Raw genomic sequence first — 18,858 nt, forward strand, 5'->3', positions numbered from 1 at the left:
ATCAAGCCTAAAGTAGAGTCTCTAAACCACGGGAAACAATGCTACGAGGACCGTCATCACCATTGATAAACCCACAGGGCAAATCTACGCTTGGACGCCAATCCAAACACTGCCCCCAATTTATCTGTACCGGTACTTCTAATCCGTAATGAACGTTTTGTTGGTTTTCTATAGAGATCTTTACCTATGAGCCTTCAATAATGGCGTCTAACTGATCTCCGACTTCACCATCTGGATCATCCAATCCCTCTGTGTTCATCTTCTGAGCTGCCTGATTCACTCGCCCTAATGAACGACGATGAAGGTGGTACCATCAACACCAGAAATGTTGCGCATGATATTTATATATGTATATAAAGGAGCGTACGTTGCTGCTATTGATTGCAAATAGTCATCCAGAGGTTTCAATTATTTCAGCTCTTAAATCACAGTCAACGCATTTGGGCAGTGTTCCTTCTGAGTTGTCAATATGCAATGCGCCGTCAAAGAGGGCGGCATGTTTACATTAGAAAACGTTGTGCATAACCATTACAGTTTTCTATAAATTGTTTGATCACACAAATCGGATTTTTGATGAAATAAAACAGACATCATTTGGATAAATTTTTTTTCATGCATAATATGTATTACTTATAATGAAAGGGCAAAAATATTCCTATCTTACATGTAAACACCACCATTTCGTCCTATTTTCTCCACCTGAAAGCATTACTGTATCTGGGTAAGCAAGTTCTTCCTTTTCTTCTTCTCCCCTTTTTCCACCTACCTAGTTCATCCTATCAAAAATTGAAGTTCTTCCTGTAGACCAAAAGATTAATATAGTGGCTCCATCTCTCCATAATCCTGTCTATCAACGCCAATGGGCAGCAAACATGACGAGGAAGTCCATAAACGAGAGAATTATGAAAATACCAAAGATTTTCCCACGAAGATGAAAACCACTTGAAGTTCAAGTGTCATGAAGTGTTGGTTGCAGAATTTGCATCCAAACCATTACCCAGCTTGTGCTTTGCCTTTTAAGAAGCTTTTCGTGTAAAGAGCTCCAAAGACGATGGCCTGATGAAATGCTGATGTCACTTTTAAAATTCGAAAAACCATGAGACATGGAAATCAATTGATAGGAAGAAGGAAATGCTTACAGCTCCAATCCATTGCATCCAACTTAGGGGATGAGAAAACCAAACACATGACAGCAAAATGCTCACCAACTGCACCAATGATGGGTACAAATTTGTCAGATCAATTAGACAGATCCATATGTTAGATTAAAGTGTAAGAAGCCCAGGACCATCTGATACCTGTCTTGTTGTCATTATGGTAGCAAATGTAGAGCCCCAAACGTTCGGATTGTAAAAGAAATAAAGAACTGACTGGCTGTCGCTACCTGCAAACATAAATCTCAGCGATAAAATGGGCACTTGATCAGAAAATATAGCACAGCATTATTTCAGTTTAGTTACTTCTTACAAAGGACCTTAGCAGATTCTTTCCTTTAATTAAAGAAGGAAATGATGATGTGGGAGGTTTAATAGACAACCATGTATACGTGCATGTGTCCATGTGCGCTTGTGTGTGTGTGTGTGTGTGTGTGTGTGAGAGAGAGAGAGAGAGAGAGGCTAAAAAAAGGTTCTCACAGTGGACAGCATTGCAACATCATAGAAGCAATCTTGATGACGAAGCATAAAATCTACTGCAGACATAAGATGACCTTGCACAAGAAGTCCTGTTTTACAAAATAAAAAATCATTTTAGCAAGCAAAGAAATTTTAAAAAGCACACACGGTGATTGATATAGGAAAAGAATCTTCAATAAAGGAAAAGGAAAATTAGTAGCCCTTTACCACCAATGGCTGACAAAGCAGGAACCTAAAGAAACAAAGGCCCAACAAGGAAACAAAGCAAGGAAATTTTCTTTTATTAAGGTGCCCAGAGAAGGGAGGGGAAAGAGAAAATGAAGTTGCAAGAGGCTTAAATTCTTGCAACATACCCAGAACTCAAAGAAACAAAAGCTATAGGCAAGAAACTTTTATTTTATAAGGTGACTTGAGAAAGGAAGAAAAAAGAAACAAAAGTTGCAAGAGATTCTTGCAACAAACCCTAATTTTGGGCATTTGATACCATTGAAATCATTACAAAAAGCAGCCGGCATAAATAAAGAATTAAATCTTTGAAACACCTTTGTGCAAATGCTAGAATCACCTCATTTAAAAAAAAAGCAACTTGACATTGCTTTCATGGTGAAAGAACGAGAAGAAAAAAAAGAGCCTCTTCTCAGAGGCTAAAATAAGATCTCGTAGTTTAGCTAATTGATTTCATTACTTCAATCACTAATTTACAACTTGGGCATTTCAAGCAAAATATGAATGCTGTATTAAAGCTTAATTTGTCTTACAAAATTCCAAGGTGATCCTTGGGTAATCCAAACATGTCTGTCTATGAAAAAAGGTAGTCAGATAGAAGTTCAATCGTCAACATGTTTCTACACCAGATATACTGCATGCAACATTAAATGCAACACCAACCCTTCAAATAAATTAATAAATAAATAAGATTTATCATCTCTAGTACCTTCTATTCATATATAGCAGTACATGCATCATACTACCATATTTCAGTTCGAAAATCAGCAAACAAACATTGAAGGAAATTTAAACCATCAAAAAGACAATCCAGAATGGACGAGGAGTTACCAGTCAAGCTGAAAAGACAAGAACACATTGTTGTGTAGAATATTTGGTTATGGATTTCCATGTCATAACCCTTAAAAAGTTTGTCTTGGAATGTGCTCGTAAAGCCATCAAATCTGCAAATATATGAAGCAGCACATAAGTGGACAGATATACCTATCTATTTAACAAGATGTTCTGAAAACAATATCAAAAGCATGAACAGCTAAGCATGTGTAAAATCAATAACCTTTAGCTAAAAATATTATATAAACAAAATGAAGATGTATCTTGCAGACACAAAAGAGCAAACACAGCTTGCAAAACCATTTGCAAACTTGTAGAAACAAGATGAAATGGTTTGAGCAATGTATAGATGTCAACGGATGAATGAATGCACAATGACAGCAAAATTAAGACATCGTCTGAAGGAGACAGCTAGTCAAGAGAGACCAAGTCCACTGACTACATTTGACATTGGACATTCTAAAGTGGCAAATCCTCATATACATGATAGGTTGGTTGCAACATATTATGAAAAGATCAATACAATACAATACATGCAATTTCACCAAAGGCACAAGGACCATTGCATGGTCTTATATTATGAGAGAATCTTCCAATGCTAAATAGAACTTTATGATAGAGAAAATGATAAAAAATGGTGTCAAGTCTGTGTTAACCATATATTGAGAACTAGAATTAACAACAATTTAAAACTACATTTTTATTGAAAGTTGGATGATGTTCTGAAGTGATGGTGACTGAACTAGCACAAGAGAAGTAAAATATGAAATGAAACTTCACTTCCACTAACACTTTCAGCAAACCTCACATACCATGGAAGTCAACTTCTATTAAGATCAGAAAAATCCATCTTTTACATGTTACTTGTTTAACATGAAACACCATGAAATCCAAAAAGAGGTTCCTTCAAAAATGATAGTGAGCCTGGGAAAAGAAATGGTGACACTTGGGCCTCGACCATTAGCTCATGCATATCTTAACTATGTAAAGAAAAGGTTAAACAATCTCATACATGACCAACATGCACCTCTGTAAATCAAAATCTAAACAGTTACAAATATGGATGTCAATCTTGGTCACAACCAAAAAAAGTTTGACAAGGCAGCTACAAGGAAGGCAAACCTGACATGCAAGTATCATGTTGAATTTGGGTTGAGAAGTTGGACAACAGACCTTATAAGTACAATATTGTGATGGATTTCTAGTATACACAATGCAAGCAAAGAAATATTCTAGCCTTTGCATTGACCTGGTGCCATGAAAGGAGCTTTGAGGATGTCATCAAGCATCAGGGGACATTGATCTTGGACAGAAAAGACCACATTACTTCAATCAACACAGGTGGTTTTTCTTCAAAAAGTTTCATCCTGACAGTGCAATGATTCTCTATAAATTTGAACGTACATAACATTAGCAATAATCGAAATACTCATCATGATCATTATAGACAAGAATATTATGAATGCTCAGTTTTGTCATCTGAGAGGTATATTTCATGACTAAGGAAAACATGAAGACATCACTTAAAAAGTAGAGTAAACAGTGTCATGCAATCATTCAACATGGGAATAATTTAGCAATAAGCAGCAGGATATACCCAAGATAACCAATCATAAGCAAAACTCCCCAAGCAGTGCTTTCTCTTCCTGTATTGTATGGACTCATGTCAATTGATGCCTACATATGAGAATTCAAAGTCAAAATATGTCAGACAGCAAAAATAAACAGATCTTTTCTTTATTTCTTTAGACTAACAAAACAATTACTAAGCCAAACACCAATATCAGAATAAATGTAACATTAGCATGTGGCACTAAATTATATTAGAATGAGAGTGCTCAAATCACCCACTTAATGAAAATTTTACCAAGGTACCGTCAGCATAATAATGCTAAAACACTACATGGAAATCTACAAAGCTTTAAAGCAATGATCACTTATATTTTACATGCATAAAGAATTTAAGTACATTAATTATTCCAGTGTGACGAGTGCCCTAAGAGAAAATCATAATTGCCTGGTTTCTATTCAGTTTGGACCCTAAATGTGAATGAGCATGAGTCGACATCACTGAAATTTTTCATAGTATGTTCACTTTTCCTCCTATGATAAATGATCAAAACATTAGGACTATCATGTTGCCTATCTTTTCTGCAGAAGAAGCTTCATGGATCTAATCGGTTTACCTCTTATTATAGTATGTAGCATATGCAACTTAGGGACTTTAGTTTAAGATCCCTCCATCCTTGATGCAGCCTTCTTGACATTGAATCACGTTTATTATCTGCCCACAATTCTTCTATCTACTGTTGATCTGAACAACTCGCATTTATTTAAAATCTTGGTTCAACTAATTATATATGTAGATCCAAATGATCCTACAAAACTGAAAATTCACACTCGAAGTAACAAGATTTGTGAAACTTCTCAACCATGGTAATTGGAATCTTAAACTTGGCTGGCTGTGCAGTATCAAACATAGCATGACAGCATAATTATTGAAGAATGATATAAACAAGATCTACTTTTTGTCATCATTGTCCTAAGAAGAACTAGAAATTTTCAAGATAATACAATATTAGAGTTGGTGCGCTTAAAAGCCATTTTCTTTGGATACATCATCAATATGAGATAACTTTCTTTCATAACAAATGACAAATCAAATTTATCAATATTAACATGATGTATGACATGCTGTGTCATCAGCAAAGTCGGTTGCAGAATTGCTTAGATGAGATGCTTTAAGAAATTGTTGGAGAACTCAGTGCTTAATTGCTTGCAGCTATAACTACTGCAACTACTTCTGATTGACGCCAACAAGAAGAAGGGAACTGGCAAGGAGGAAAAGAGAGAAAGAGGGGAGGGAGAGGGAGAGGGTGGCTGCAGGAGATGCCGACGGTGGTCACAAGTGGGCTGTGGGCACACTCAGAGGGTCGCTAAGGTCTCTGCTTCCTTCGTCAATTCTCGATCGAGAGAGAGAGAGATAGAGAGAGAGGGAGAGGAAAAGAAAAGGAGGAAAGGAAAGCCGTCGGAGGGCCTCCGACTGGCCGTCATGGCCGCCGAACAGCGCAATCGCGGCCTGCAACACCATGGGCGTGAAATAGAGGTGATCATCCTTGTTTCACAGGATTTTTTTTAAAAAAAATTCTGACTATAGTGAGACTGCCAACGGGTTTGAGTGAAGCCAGCACACCCATTGCCAGCCACACTATTGCTAAAATTTTTTTAGAAAAATCCTCAAACAATGAAACCGGCAAATCCATTATCTCTTCACTATTCATCATCATTTAAAAAAAAAAACACGATGACTGAGCAAGGACGGTCACCCTTATTCCATGGCCGTGGCTCCGTTCGTACATTTTTTGTCGCCCGATGGCCATAGTAGCCATCCGACGCCCTCCAACAGCCTCTCGTCGACTGCACCTCCCTCCGATATCGTCACTCTCTCTCTCTTTCTTTCTCTCTCAATTAAATATCCTATCAGACGACACCGAGTCGTGGAGGCCTCCGTGACCCTCCGACATCCTCAATGGACCATCGCCAGCCTCCAGCAGCGTTGTTCCCTCTTTCCCTCCCCTCCTCTCTCTCTCTCTTCCTCTCTTTCCCTCTCCCTCCTCCGGTGTTTTGATTTGTCTAACCGAACTATCTCAGTTTGCCGTCAGTACAGTTTGGAATGCCTTGAACCATCCGGTTCGGGATGGTTCGGCAAACACTAATTCTTGACAGATCTAAAGTCATTCAAAAGTACCCAAGGCTAATTTGAGCAACTTGCAAATTCATGTTTCTTCCATTATTTTGTTTGTGAGACAACATATATTTCTCTCTCCTTCCCTTTTCTCATTCTCTCTTTTCTGGATAAATATCAAAAAATGGCTTCTAGCATCAATACCATGTTCCATGCCTAGATTTATTGAGGCTGCCATGTCCAGCACTTGAGAATACTTCATCACTTGGCAAAATACTGACTATAATTCATAATAACCTCAGTGGGATTCTTTCCAGTCCGTGTTCAACCATCCATAAAAATTTTTTGCCATGTCCAGCACTTGAGAATAGTTAGACACCTGGCAAAATACTGATTATAATTCATAATAACCTCAGTCGGATTCATTCCGGTCTGTGTTCAAACTGCCTAGAGAAATTTTCTGCAGTATAAAGACCTCTCACTGAAAAGTCTAGGCATCAAATAAATGTACTCTGGGGGTTATTTTTTTTTAGTTTGACTCCTCATCCATAATCTTGCAACCCTTAGTTTATGATTTATTGATTTTAAGCTCTTGTTTAGAACCTTGTAGAAAACATCCCTTGATGATTCAAGTTCTGTAATAAATCAGACTAATCTAGTCAAACCAACCATAATTACAATTCCAAGATAATTTTTTCAATCATCAAGAAGTATCAAGACTCAGTTGATCCACAGCAAGTCATAATGAAATAATGGCAAAAGCAAACTATTGTCTGAACCCACAAGATATGGAGACTTAAGATTCTTTCTATAACTACACTCAACACTTGACTTAGCTGTTTCTTTTTACTTTTCTTTTATTTATTTTGTATATTCCTATGTGAAACATAAATTTGATGCTGCTAATTCCTATCTCTCTTGGCAGTAATTTGTTCATACTGACACTTTCCTTCCTCAATGGCTACTATGTTTTGTCCAAACCCGGACAATGTGTCAATTATATACCTTAGCTCTATCATTTGTTTGCCCAAGTGCCAATCTTTTTGGATAGAGATTTTGAAGAGCATTTGAATAGAAAGAAAAACACTAAAGAATGCACATGAGCGGACATCACCAATTTATGAACTAAGCAATTACAAGTGACCTGTACAAATTAGAATTAGATTCAAATATTTTTTTAATTTTTTAGCTCACTAATTACCGGATATAGAATGAATAATGTACAGCCAGCTGTAACCAGAACAGCAAACAAATAGTCTTTCCCATTATATCTCCTCTGCATTATAAGTGTACTCCAAACCTGAATGAGAAATAAAAGATTCGTCAGAATGAAGGTACTTGACTGTGATACACAATTACACACCAAAGGTACAAAAATAAGCCTACAAAAAGAGATTTAGTTGATGCATTTACTGTAAACCTAGATTTGAAAAAAATGGTTCGAGTTTCTTAGTTTTTTTTTTATTTGTAGGATGATTTATCATTTTAGTCTAAATTGTCACTAGAAGAACATGAGAAAACCTAAGCAAATCATTCTATATCCATTATGATATAAAATAAAACCATGGTTAGAGTGAGAGGAATGTCTCAAGTGTGATGGAGGTGCAAATAACACTTTATGATTGTTATGCTAGCAAAAAGTCAAATATGGAGAGAGCTACAAGTCCAACTTCGTTGCATAAACCAGGATCTTGGACCATGACTATGGCTTAGAATTTGTCTCATAAAATGCATGTAAAAAAATACTTTAATCTAAAAAGATCTGGCCCTATATATGAACCAACAGCAATAGAAGATCAATAATGTACAATTGTACATCCTGGTGAACTTCTCTATTTTATATATCAACGGGTAAATAATTTATCGACCCCATTTCACAATGAATCTGCAAAGCTATCATATGTAAGATCAATGATTTACATAAATAGAAAACTACACACACACACACACACACACACACACCAATGATTTAATTTGCTAGCAGGAGAAGCAAAGAATCTAAATTGCTCAAAAGACCTATCACAGGCCCTAAATAGGCCAAAAATTAGGAGATATGGACCTTTTGTTACCCCTTAATAGACGAGTCCACAGAAAATTTGTTAACCACTAGAGCCTTTTGTTCAGTGAGGTTAGAGAATAAATCAATCAGTCAGAAGACATGATAAAGTTTCTGCTTTTATTTTTGAGATTTAAAGATTATCATGCATGTGATCTGTCTGTTTCTGAGCAACAATATTTTGAGATAGATGTTACACAGCCCCCCTTGAGAAAGAAATACCACTGGAAGTAGAGACAGGCTAGATCCAGAAAATATTTAAGTTGGGCTGCCTCTTCCTTCCTCTTGCAGATTAAGGTCCAGTTCCCTCTTTCATCTTCCAATGACAGCCATGCACACTCAAGCTTTTATTCTTCTAAGTCACTCAACCTTTTCATCCCCCCATCCACCCAAAAAAAGGAAAAAGAAAAAAAGAAACACACATCCAGGTGCTATTTTTAACAGATCATTCCACCAGATCTCATCTTTAATTTCGTAAAATTCCCAAAGGATAGCAATTTGGATACATCTTTTTGCCTAAAATATCTACTAAACTTTGAGGATTTAAATTCCTCTCATTTTTGCCATATAACCCTCTTTCTGCGGATCTGTCCTGCCAGACACTAAGCCAATGTTTCCATGGATTCCATATTCCAATCCTGTAGCCGCTGTCATTTGACTGTAAAATATAGCCCATGAGGACTGAAAGAAGCGTTGATATCATCAAAAGGCTTATATGTAAGTTTGCTATCTGCCTTTCGCAAGTTGAAACTTGATGACGTGTTTTCCTCCTTTCATGACCTTCCTTCTGTTGGCATATAAAGTTCTTTCTAGAATGATATAAGAAGTTGAAGATTAAGCTTTGTTCTATAAAGATTGCTCCCCACCTAAATGGCAGCCCATACACCATGCTTTAAGCCTCCAGTTTTTGAAAATATAAATTTAGAATTTAGTTCCATAAAGACCTTAACCAAGAAATCTCACCCAAATTAGTTGGGTTTGGCTTTAATAATTACTCTTTACCATTTGTTCTATCAAAAGATACGTCCAATAAAAATGCCAACTTCATTATTTATTTCTCACTTCTATCTACATTATGTCATTATGGGCCCTCCTTTTCTCTTTTTTAACCCACAAAAACCAAGGGTCTTATGAAGGATTCCTCAAAGTCTAGTTTAGGATACCCAGATCATTTCAGATGGTTGGTCAATTTATCCTCAATTCTCCAAAAATGAAACTTCCTGCAAAGAACACATGCGACACCACCTTTCTTAGTTCTAGGCATTTACATTTTCTGTATTCATATTATATGCTTAAAACATCATTATTGCACAACCCAAAAAACTTATGTGCATTATTTCCATCTTAGAACATTTCCCTATAAGTCTCAAAGTGGGGTCATGATCAACCAGAAACCCAAGATTGGATATCCACTCCATACATGACATGTTTTCATATTTCAAATTTTTGACGTATTTTTCCTCGTGTCATAAGCAACACAATTATCCACAAAAAAGTGCACCATGTTTCCTCTTAATAAAAAGAATGAGTTACTTTGTGACAAGTGTAAAGAAACATGGAATTAAGACGAACTTTTATTGCAGACCACCACAAGTAGAAGTTCAATCATTCTGAAATAACTAATTTATGATTTAGATCAAACTTGAAAGTCCATTACAATAATTATACAACAATATGTCTACCTTCCAGAACTCTTCAAGAATAAAAATTAGAAATTAAAAAGGAATGGAACAAGGAACCTATCAACTGCTTTTGAAAAACTATCATATAGCAACCAAAAAGATGACAAAGAAGATGATGAATTGTATCGCTGAGAGTATCAAAAGAAAAATAAAATTGTCCACTATGTGGATGCATGTCTTCATGGAATCCATATAATAAATGTTAACTCCAAATTTCAGTTTCTGGGCACCTCTCATTGCAACCGAGAGAAGCATGTGAGCTTCAAGCTTCTTCTTTTTTTTCTGGAGAAAAAAAAGGGGCCAAAGCTAGAGAAGTTACATCTTCATGTTAAAATTGAAGAAAACACATTAATAATATGATAATATGAAATATAAATTGAAAATAGAGAAATTTTATATATTTGCATGAAAATTTCCTTGTTTATCAATTAAAAAAAAAATCAGAAAATGCATAAAGTAATGAACACAAATATCCAAAATGCAACATGTTCCAGAACAAAAGATAGAAAACTTGTAGCTTATATAATAATTGTAAGTAGGAGTATCCATCAACAATCATGGAGAGAAAAATTATTATCTCTGAAATGCATAGATGCTCTAAATAGAAAAAGTTGTAGCTTATACAGTAATTGTAATTAGAGGTAAACCTCAAGCATCATGGAGAGTAAAGTAATTATCTCAAGTTAAAAAAGCAAATTAGAAAACCCACTAAATATCACAATTATGCCATAACTAATATAAAGACAAAAAAAAAAAAAAAACTTCCTGTTGATTAGATATGTTTATAAACCTAGAATCAAATGATTGTAACCATAAAGTGACAAGGATAAAGATACAAAGATGCACACATATTCTTTAGGAAATAAATATTTATTAAGTCATGATGTTACAAGCTATAGATTCAGTCTTGTTATATATGTTTGAAAAAAATGCAACTTTATCCTAAAATAAATCTTCCAAATATAACCAACCACTTTTATCAGATACAAGTTCATCAAATGCAATCTGGAATGGGGATAATTATGCATTCACCTTCTATCCAGTGAGCCAAAAAGAAGGCAAAAAAAGGTGGGTTAGAATAAATATAAGCTATGTCAAGTACACAGGATACATGAAATTGGATATGTGTTTCATAGTCACCATTTCTAATATCAAAAAGAGGTGACTTACCATTACAGGTATCATTTTTGCACATTTAGCAAGTGTCTGAACTGGAAAGCTTACATATTTCAGGGCCTGAAACAAAATCAATTTTCATGTCATTGCATACGGGGAATTTCATTAAAGCCCAAGTTTCAGTGGAGAACCAAAAATACTGAATTTCAGACTGAAAAGAGCTCATGTGACTTTATTCTTAGAATAAAGAAATTAACCATCAAGGGCACCAAATAAAATATGCTTACCTCATACTGACATGTTGTGGTCAGTATGTTAGATATTGATACTCCACAGTATTTATACAGTGGAGCAGCAGGATCCAAGGATTTCTTACTTGCCTGAATAAAGACAAAAGAAATCAGCAATCCATCTTCACCTACACATCCTTAGAAACAAATTATTTAGCTAATTTACCAGTAATATTGCTCCAGATACTGCAGATGTTGTAATACGGTTGCAAAAAACAAGAAACAGTGAGTATTTAAAGTACTCTTTGTCTTCGCCATATGGAACTCTCATGATCTTTTCCTGCATGAGAAAATAATTTAAAGTGAGCAAAAGGCATGCTATCCAATAAATTGCCAGCTTTAAACAATGATTAGGAGGCTTAGCCAAAACTGCAAGGAACAAAAAAATTAATGCATTATCGAATAGCAGACTCTTAAAATAAGACACACTTGAAGAATATCAAAAAGTTAAGATGAATGATTTGGAAAGCCTTCAAGCAGAGCTACATAACTTAAATTAAAATAATATGATAGGTGCCAATTTAAGGCACCATTGCTTGGTTGGTAAATGGCTTGGGCTAACAAGCGCAATGGCGCTGGCTCAAGTCTTGGGGCAGCCATTCTGTGCAAAAAAAATGCCACCCCTCCCAGGACCCCGGATTGCCAGGAGCTAACTGGATAATGGCCCTTTAGTGTCGATTTAAGATATGCTGAAAAAAAACCTTAAATATTAAAATGTAATAAGTTGTTAATGATTAGAGTATCAGGCTGGCTATTGTAAAACATATGTAATAACCAATCATTTTCATGTACATGCACCTCTGTTGATCAGGTCACCATGATTAGTGGCATATCTCAAGGTCCATCAAGAGTAAATGTAACAATTTGGACACTGTCGCTTTTTTGCAACAGGAAAATGGCGAAAACAAATGGGTAGCAATTTTGCACAACCTATTAGAGTTGACTTTGCTGTAGGAAAACCTGGGTTGTGCAAAGTGTTTTAGCTAAAATAATATAACATAGGATTGGAAACGCACAAAACCATTGCAAAGATATCTAGGTTAAGCTACAGCCTGAAGAGCAACCTAAATACTTGTTAGCCTTCAAAGGAAGAACATGGTTCACTATGTACCTCCTAATTAAGGCTATAGAACAACTAAGAGAAAGCTACAAAAAGAACTAGCTGCATTAGAACTTGTATGTATCGAAACCCACATTTCAAGCTTGAAGGACCAACATAGTTTTTAAAACCTCAGATATAGCATCCCTCTATTGAATTAAACATCAAAGTACACTCACTGTGATACTGAAGTAGGTTAGAATCCAGCCATAGGCATGTCTAATGCATTCCAACATGACTCAGACATTTAGAAGACAGTTAGAGTCTTGGTGTTGGCAACAGATACAAAATAGGGGTGGCAATTTTTGGCACGACCCATGAACCCGACATGGAATTAAGCGGTTTCGGGTTGGGCTTATGTGGGTTGGATCGAAAACAGGTCGACCCGATTACGACCCACACAATTCCGTGTCATTCACGAGTTGACCCGCGAACCCAAATACGACCCGTATAACCAGTTTAATGTTTTTGTAAATTTATTGAAAAGTAAGATTATTTTTGTCAAGTCCATAACAATTCTAAACCCTAACAACACCTAATCTCAATCTAACCCCCTACCCCAAAGATTCACAGCCGCACCCCACTCTCTGCCTCTTATATTCTCAGTTTCTTTGTAGTCTCTCTCTCTCCTGCCAAGCGGAACAAGTGTGACCTTTGTGGCTTTGCCAATTGCCACTCCCATTTACCATCCTAACATTAACAACGGAGGTAAGAAAAAAATAAAACTATAACTAATAATAATAGCTATAAATTTAAGGTACTGCACACCTAAGTAAATAACTATTTTACGCTTACTCTTCTAGCAATTTTCTTAAATTTGTTGTTATTTTTTTCAGAGTTGTTGTGGTTTAATATTTATTATATTTATACTTGATATAATGTAAAAGTCATCTTTGTTTATAGGTGTTTGTATAGGATGTGTTCCCTATATTTCGTTAGATTGATTTGGTGTTAAAACTTTGTTGATTTGTGAAATTTAAGTATGGATACGTTTGTGGTATGGTTTAATTACTCTTACATTGAAATAGTTTTCATTCATGATTGATGCTAGTTTTTATATATATTTTTAGTAGGTTTGTTTGTATCACCACTATTGTGGGTTTTTGTTGGGTCTTGTTTGGTTTCTTTCTGGATTTTATTTTTTTTCAAGATTTATACATCAACTAGCTTAGAACCCCATGCGATGCATGGGATGAGATTTTTTTTATTATTTATCTATTTTATTATATATTTATGTATATATTAAAAAAATTAAAAAATTTATTTTTTTGTATATATCATGCATTATAAGTTATCAGATAAATCTTGTAAAAATTCAACAATCTTGATTCCATAATGTTGTCTGTCTGCTCGGAATGGACAAAAAATATATCAATATACAAAATTTCAAATAATTTATGAAGGTGAATCCATCATATTTATGTTTATATTTTTTTAAACTCTTGCATATAAGAACCAACACAAAATCTAAGCACTTATATAATGCAAGGTTTAACTCATGATGTAGCCAAGCTGCCATGACTCAATTAAATAGAGTCAAAAATTAAAATTAGCACCTCAAAAAATGAAGTGGGCTTTGGTCACATTGAAAAAAAGATAAGCAAATCTCATTTGAGCCTTGCCAAACTTTTCATAACTCAGTTGAGTCATAAGTCCAAAAATCAATTGAGTGACACCCTAACTTTTATCTGATACATGATTTATTCAAGCTATCAACTAGGCTCATTTGAATCCAAAGCATTAGTAAAGAAGGACTTTAATCCAAATCATGAGGTTTCCATCATGAATCCAATTTGACAGCTTCCATTTTTTTCCTGCTCATTAACAGTCAATATATAAATCCTAATTAAGCAAATCAAAAGTCACAAGAGCAATTAAGCCCTTAGTTAGAATTCAATAAGTTCCTTGTCACCCTCCTTCCACCATGTGTAGGCATTAATGCCTGGGCAATCCAAGATAAATATAACTCATAGCCTCGCACAACAAACATGTCACATGTGGAAGGAGACATGAAATTGCACCCAAGTCTCCTTTCCAAAGGAGAGTAGAAAAGCAGAGAGAAAGAAGAGAAGAAAAAGAAACCAAACAAACCCAACCCAATCCAAAGCTCTCTCGTCTTCCCCTGAGGCTTGAGTGTGGAGTTTTTTTCCTTTGTTCTTTTTCCCCTTTCCTCGTCCACCAGAACCATTTCACCCAAATGAAAGAAAGAAACCCCACTGCCCTTCGTGGGGCCTCTCAAGCAAGCTCCCTCTCTCTCTCTCTCTCTCTCTCTCTCTCTCTCTCTCTCTCCATTGGGTTTTCTCCCCTTTTAATGCTCTGTTGCGAGGGATCCAAAGAGAACGCCTTGGGTGCAGTTATGGTGAGGCGCCATGGATGGTAGCTCTCTGCTCACACCTTCCAGGTAGTGTTCTTTTTCTTTTTTTTGGATGGGGCTGGGGAATTTCTTATGGGTCAGGTCTCCACTGGCCCTTGGTGGCTTCAAATTGGTTATATGCTAGCTTCATTGTCGACCTCGCCGCTCTCATCTCTGTTGCTCAGACCACCCCATCTCACACGCCTTCGGCTGCTACTCTTGGCCCCCTGCTCCCCCGCCTCCTCCTCCTCCTATGCCACCACCGCTGCCAAAGAGGTTCAAGATCGTGAGAACGGGGCTATGAGGAACAACTTCGAGTCCTCCTGCGCCGCCACCGCTGCTGGAGAGGTTTGAAATTGTGGATGAGAATGGGGCTGTGAGGGACGACTTCGAGGTCGGGGAGTTTGATCCTCCACTTCGATCGTATCTTTTTCTCTTTCAGCCTCCGAGAAAAGGACCACGTGTCAAAGGAAACATATATTAAGATGGCCACATGTCAAATGGAGGCTTCTCAATGTATACATATATACATATGTATATTAGATTTGTTAATTATTTCATAAACGGGTTACACGAGTAACCCGCTTAAAAAGTTATTCATGTACGGGTTGTGAATCTTAACCCATTTAATAAACGTGCCGGATTCGAATTTATGTTATATGGGTTGGGTCGTAAATGGGTCAACCTGTTTATGCCTGTCAACCCGTTTTGCCACCCCTAATACAAACTATAAATTGCACCGAAATTATACGATGAAGACTAAAATGTAACCTAAGCAGATAAGAAATCATGAAAATTCCCCGAAAATAGATCCTAGGAGGATAGTGAGCAATTGGCATCTCGAAGATGCTTCTTATTTACTGGAGTTTGTTCTGAATAATTTAACACCCAAATTGTCATATTAGCTCCATAAACTGGTGATTCAGACCATAAAAGTTGAAACAACAAAAAATATTGACTTAATATAACTTTCGTTGCTGAAAACAGGATAAAGACAAAGACAATAGACCTTGAAAACTTATCAGAGGACCTTGGTCTCGCCTAGATAATAATAATGGCATCATGTATAGCAATTATCTTCTCAATAAACACAATATAAAAATATATGTTAATTGGGTTCTTTTTATTGGTGTTAAACTACCTAACTAAGAAAAAAATTTCTAAGTTAGAAGGAATGAAGAGTACAAAGAATCACCATTCTCCTACAAAGTAGGGTTATGGGTCCCACTATTAGAAAGCACCACCCGACGTACCTCCCGGGTCGTGCTGAAGCACATCTTTACGCAGGATGATATGAAAAAAGGTTTATAGTAAAGCTCAACTTTTTCTTTTTCTTTCTTTTGTGCGATTGTTCTCAAATTATTTCAGATGTAAAAAACCTAAGTTGGCAGGTGCAGCAGCCAAGCTGAGACCGACTGCAGGCGACCACAATATGACAAACAGGAAAAAACTAAAGCTGTCGATTTAGCATCCATGGTGGCTATTTATTTATTTCTTCCATCGAGTTCTTTTGTGTAAAGAAATTCAATTCTGTTAGCCTGTATAAGGACTGCTTTAAAAAATTATATTATATTAAAATTAAAAACAAAAGCTTCTTTCAGAACATACCAAAACAAAAACAAAAAAGAAAGAAATCGGTATGGAACCAACCGTACTAGATATGAATCGCATCTATGGCCAACTCCTTACCTTTCCTGATACGAAATTCGAGACAAAATCCTCGTAATTGAACTATAAATCATGTAAAATAACAAAGAATATGCAATATATCGGTACCTGAAGGACCCCATATATGACGAGAGTGCTCATGATCCCAACCACGGCAAACGCACATTTCCACACCTTGTTCTCTTTCACAGGAGCGAGAACAAGAGGAGGTTCGGCCATCTTCCATCCAATCCAACCCCGACCGCTCGCTGTCCGCAAACCCTTAACAACGAGAGAAAGATTGACTGCTGGACTTAAGCAACCAAACGAACAAGAGATTCTCACAAAAGAGAGATTTTTGCCCCCTCTCCTTAGGGAAGAAATGGGTAGATCAATCGAAAAGAGGCGTGGAGGGAGAGGAAAGCCTGGAAAGGTGGGAGCGATCGGCGAGGGTTTTCTTTGCTTTTTTTTTGGCTTTGCTTGATCCGATCGAGGGGGAGAGAGATGAGTTTCGGGCGCGATAAATGGGGATCGGGAGGTCGAGGAGAGATTGTAGCGGGACGTGGCGGAAAGAGGAAAGGGCGACTCGGCAATAGTTTAGGGGGCGAAGAAGGCGGGGAAGAAAGAGGAAAGCGTGGCCGGCGGTCGGCGTCGCGGCGATCGTGCGGTGTTGGAGAGCGGAGGGACCAACACAACCAAAAGGTCGTCAGCGGGGTCGAGCCCGGCTGGGGTGGTAATTGTCGCTGCGGCGAAGAAATAATGCCCACGTGCTTGAATAATTACATGGCAGAATTTTCTAACGGTTGCAAGCTGCATTTGGGACCCCGTCCAATATTCAAATCCCAAACTGGACCCCGTGCAAGCTGCACTCCATCCAGCCGTGGCCCTGGCCATTTAGCTTCAGGAGAAATTCCTTGCGTGCCGCGGGCGGTGTAGAAAATCGAGCGTGGAGTGCAGTCTCATTCCATTCATCAACATAGTTATTATTTTTTAATATATATTTAATATTTATAAATTATTTTTTTATTTAAAATTTTATATATTAAAAATATTTTTATTTTTAAAAAAAAATATGACATCCTATAATGTAATATAATCTACGATCAAGATGTCATAATATGATCTCGAATATCATAATATAAGAGTGACATTTTTATCTAATTATTTTTTAATACATATTTAATATTTGTTGATCAATTTTTTCATTTAAAAATTTTGAATGACGAAAATACTTCTATTTTTTAAAAAAAAAATTATGATATTCTATGCATAGGATATAAAATGTCATAATTTTTCTAAAAGACAGAGAAATTTTTGTTTTACAAAATTTTTAAACGAAAAAGTCGATCTATAGACATTAAATGCGCATTGAAAAGTAGTGATTACGTGAATCAATCGGATAAAATGGTGCACTCTACGTCAGATTTTCTATACCGCCTACGGTGCACAAAGAATTTCGCTTAGCTTCAATCTGAAGACACCTGTCTATGTTCTGGCTTTGAAGTACTATAAAAAATATTCACACATATAGAACGAGAAATATAATTTTAAATATAAAAATTTATCAAAAAATTTAGTATACTGATTGAAAATGTATATTATATAGAGAATTGGAGATAAATCTCTGTTGGGTATAAAATACCCACAGCCGAAGTCCTCAGCAGAATCAGCTCCAGGAGGACTCCGCCCGGACTCCTACGGGAATCGGGCTCCGTCCTCAACATCAACTCCAGGAGGACTCCGACCAGACTCCTACGGGAGCCAGACTCCGCCGACAACTTCAACCGCAAGTAGACTCCGCCCGAACTCCTACGGGAGCCGGGCTCCGTCCTCAACATCAACTGCCGGTAAGCCTTGTCCGGACTCCTACGGGAGCCGGACTTCGCCTTTGACTTTAATTGCAGGAAGACTCCGCCCGGACTCCTACGGGAGCCGGGCTTCGTCCTCGACTCCAATAGCTGCAGACAGACTTCGTCCGGACTCCTACGGGAGCCGGACTCCGCCGACAACTTCAACCGCAAGTAGACTCCGCCCGAACTCCTACGGGAGCCGGGCTCCGTCCTCAACATCAACTGCCGGTAAGCCTTGTCCGGACTCCTACGGGAGCCGGACTTCGCCTTTGACTTTAATTGCAGGAAGACTCCGCCCGGACTCCTACGGGAGCCGGACTTCGTCCTCGACTCCAACGGCTGCAGACAGACTTCGTCCGGACTCCTACGGGAGCCGGACTCTGCCGA

At 37.2% G+C, this 18,858-nt stretch overlaps 1 pseudogene; it reads right to left on the reverse strand.

Annotated features, from left to right (window-relative positions):
* Positions 1–454: 454 nt before the first annotated feature.
* LOC140853851 (UDP-galactose/UDP-glucose transporter 5B-like) lies at positions 455–17,414 on the reverse strand (annotated as a pseudogene).
* Positions 17,415–18,858: the final 1,444 nt, after the last annotated feature.

Source organism: Elaeis guineensis, chromosome 14 (genome assembly GCF_000442705.2).
Source record: "Elaeis guineensis isolate ETL-2024a chromosome 14, EG11, whole genome shotgun sequence".
In the NCBI taxonomy this organism is placed as follows: Eukaryota; Viridiplantae; Streptophyta; class Magnoliopsida; order Arecales; family Arecaceae; genus Elaeis; species Elaeis guineensis.